This window comes from Nestor notabilis, unplaced genomic scaffold (assembly GCF_000696875.1).
Source record: "Nestor notabilis isolate BGI_N333 unplaced genomic scaffold, ASM69687v1 scaffold7893, whole genome shotgun sequence".
Taxonomy (NCBI): domain Eukaryota; kingdom Metazoa; phylum Chordata; class Aves; order Psittaciformes; family Psittacidae; genus Nestor; species Nestor notabilis.
In genome coordinates, this window is record NW_009921456.1 from 26,022 (window position 1) to 30,060 (window position 4,039).

The 4,039-nt window shown below is 33.3% G+C and overlaps 1 protein-coding gene across 1 annotated transcript in view; it reads right to left on the reverse strand.

The window, feature by feature from the left end:
- Window positions 1-4,039, reverse strand: part of LOC104403111 (cadherin-10-like) — a gene marked incomplete at its 3' end in the record, with an annotated part of 31,134 nt that overhangs the window by 23,307 nt on the left and 3,788 nt on the right. The window lies entirely within an intron of this gene.

Below are 4,039 nucleotides of genomic sequence, written 5' to 3' on the forward strand. Positions count from 1 at the left end.
AAATCAAGTAGAAGATTTGATTACCAAAATGAAATGCAAATATACTTTTTAAAAATCAAATGCAAAATATATCAGAATGTTGTAAAAAGTTTGACAGAACTAGTGTAATTTTTTCTTTTCTAAAAATATTTATTTGAACACACATTAACAATATCAGCTAGAACTACATCAAGATCATACTTAGTCATGTGAAGGGGTTTTATTAATTTAAGTTCACATTTCGTATTATGAAAAACATTATACACATAGCTTAGTATAAATATCCCCCATTGCATTTGGTCATGGAAATATTTCTCTTTTTTTGTCTATGGTGTCCTCGTATTGACTTACATAGAATCCAGCTTAAGTCAGTATCAGAGGTAGAATATTCAAATATTAGGGGTTTGTGTGTGGCTTTCCTTGCCTTTTGTGCTGAAACCAAACACAATGGACTGTGGCATAAGGTGAAAGCAAACAGTAGATGTTACTGCCGTGCAACAGTTTCAGACATGGAGTGTTTCCCACACACTTGCAATATGTAGAACAAAAGGATATCATGGAATCCTGGATCAACGCATATTTGGTAGAAATTTAGAAAGCTATCATGGTTCTGAACTTTGATTTTCTATATAAAGAAATTTTCTTTCAGTTCAGAAATAAACCTCAAGAAACACTGTAAATAACAAAGAATGACAAACTTTACCTACATTAATTGCATATGTGTATATTTACTTTACAAAATAAGCATTTTCTAAATCTTTATTTCATTCTGTAATAAATAGGAAGTTCCACCAAAAAATGAAGAGTAGGAAAGTAGATGTTAAGAGGAATCTTCTGCAAACACATCTTATTTTGCCTTCTGTTTCTCTTGCTGAATTCAAACTGAATGTTTCAAACCATTCTTACTCCTTTTTTTGCAAATTTTTACTGTGAACTTTAACCCCTCATGCTCTTCTCTTGATGGCCTATTAAAGTTGTGACTTTTCACCTTCCTAAGTAACATTCTTTTTAGGGAACTGGACAGTATTTTGCAGGCTGCAGCTCATTCTGTAATGTCATTTAGTGTAACTAGTTCTCAAAAGACTTGAAGTGTTTTCTTCTTAGAGTGGAGACATCACCTTATCTTCAAATGTGTTGTGGTATCAGAGCTTACTAGTGGTCTATGAATACTAGATACAGTATTTGCACAGCAGAATGATGACAAGCAGTTATAGGAGGCTGCTCCTCCTTAGCAATGTGTATTAGAAATACAAAATAAAGGACTGTTTGAGCTAGAAAGATGGGGGGGGGTGAGGGGGTGGAAGGGAGGCGAGGAGAGAAAATCTTTTAATTAAATTCAGTTTTCCCATATGCTTTCCAAAGACAGATCTGGTATTATAAATTCTTACAAAAGTTGATGATAGTACATTGAGGCTGCAATGCCTGTTCTTTTATTCACAAATCAGTTAGGAGAGTCTGGAAAAATCCATTCTAATAAATTGTCTGTCTCCAGAATAGCATAACCCCATGCAAACAGTTCCCAGGAATAGTATCTGGCCAAATTTAACTCATGAATCATGCATGGAAATTGTTTTGGAGAGTGATACTTTGCAAAATCATGCCAGGAACTTGGAAAAAAAAAAATTAGCAATCCCAATAACCATTTTCTGGTGCCTGAGAGTGCTGCTTGGCACTAGAAGCACAAACACAGTGTAGTGATCAGAACTAAACCAGAAAAAGAAGAAAACCCCTATACCACATGTATATGAAGCTTTCAAAAACTGTATTTAGATCCAAATCTGGATTTAGCATACTTATTTGTCTAATATGTAAGGTATTATGAATGTTGATGCTTTTCTATTGCTCCTCCTGTAGCTAGGTGTATGTCAAAAATTCTTACTAAGCTGATTTTGAAGTTGCCTTACTAAGTAAAAAATTCTGACTAAGCTGATTTTTTACACTACTCACCTCTTACCTCCACCAAATTCAAACTTTATAGCTTTTTTCCCACCTACATTAGCCAAAAGACTAGAAAAGCAGCTGAATATAGAATTTTGAGACATCCACATAAAGGCTTTTAGGGAGCTGGTAGTTGCATTTCAGAGTAACGTATTTATGGGGAATATCAACCTAAATAGTTTAGAAGAACACTTAAAGCTATAACACTTTGCATTTTCTAAAGAATGTTGGTAATTTCACTTTGGATTGGTAATCCAATTTAATCCAATTTGAATTTTATGTCCACACATATCAGCCCATATTTGTTGTAGAAAAATTTCAAATTCAGAATATTTCAGAGGGTCTTGGGGGTGACCAGGAAATTAAAAGCTATATATACAACAATTCCAGAGAGAATTAAAGGAGTGAAAATGTGTATTATGTGTAAGTTAGGAAGACGAATACCTCTTATTTAATTTTCTTAGCTCTTCATGCAAGCCAGATGTTATTAGAGGACTTAAGATGGCTGAAGACCAAGTGCTTGACAGCCTTTAACACTGAATCTTTACCCAGTTCTGAAGCATGAGCAGTGTGTCGATCAACACTGCAAAGTTTTGTCATTTTACTCTAGTATTAAAAAAAATCCTGCAAAATATTTCTCTGCTACTTTTAGTATAAAGTGTTTCCTATAGTTATTTTGGCTAATGGGCATCTGCGATTCATGTCAGCCAAGCTGAGAAATGGAGAGACATCTGTTTCATTTAGAAATTTTATTGCACAAAATGATCAGCTGTGAAGATGCGGTTTGTTTTCATATCTGTCACTGATATTTTGCAAACTCCTGTTTCAGTGAATTTTTTGCTGTTCTTCCACAGAAATACTTCCCTTTTCAGCTGTCGGTGAAACGTACTTTATATATAATTTTTCTCACTGTATAAAAAAAAAAGGGCATCTGTTCATTTTATTATATATAGCCCCATTTCATCTTACAGGAATTGCAATTACTGTGAAACACAATTTTGCATATTTGTACATCTAACTAAATTGATGGAACAAATTTTTAAATTGAGAAAGATTTCATATACATGAAAAAAAGGAAGGTATTGTAAATCATTGGATATTATTAATTTTGTTGTTAAACAGAAGGTAGTTAATATTTTAGAGAGGGTAACAAAATGGATTGTTATGTGAATGCTTAAAATAGTAACTGAGTTACCAATCCAAGAAAGAGAGAAAAACATGTTTTAAATAATGGATTTCTTTTTTCATCAATTACAAGAAAAACACAGTTCATTAATATATATTACCTTATTCTTAGAGGTAAATGCAACCAAAATTAAAATAAGTTAATGAAAAGATACCACAATCAAATTCAGCTCAGTATCTTTTCAGATCTGTAAATGATCTTTGTGAAACATCTTTCAGAAGTCTTCAGATGAATAACGTAATAATTCTGCTTTAAAAATTATTTGAAAATTACAATGTGTGGATTCTATGTTAATTGAGTTCCAGTGATTCAAATCAAACCTGCCAATTATAGCAGTGTGGGTTTTCTTCCCCCACACACTTTTAATTCCACCACAGCCTGAAATCTCCTAATTGAATATAAAGGTCATGGACTTTTTTCTAATAGCATAAAAAGTGTTAACCCTATTTTGACAAAAAAGCCAGAGGATGCCACTGCAAAAAACAGAGAGCAGATTAGTTTAGTCAGATACATTTTAAGGTACAAACTACTTCTGGAATTTGAAATTACTTATGACAATGCCAGAGGAAGACTTTAAGATTTGTCACATTCCATTCAAATTCCATTTGAATTTCAGATGCAGAAGTCCCTCTATGAATTTTCAGCGATTGATATTCAGATAACTACAGACGAGTATATGACTATATTAACAAACTAGCCTTGAGTCTGAATTCTTACTGTAGGCATTAATACAGTTCAAGATGATTTTTGTCTTAATTTATTATACTATAATGTATAGGAGAACTTACAATCATAGAATCATAGAATGGTTAGGGTTGAAAAGGACCTTAAGATCACTTAGTTCCAACCCCCTGTCATGGACAGGGATGCCTCACACTAGACTGTGTCACCCAAGGGTCTGTCCAACCTGGCAGACTTTACAGTTTCCTATACTCT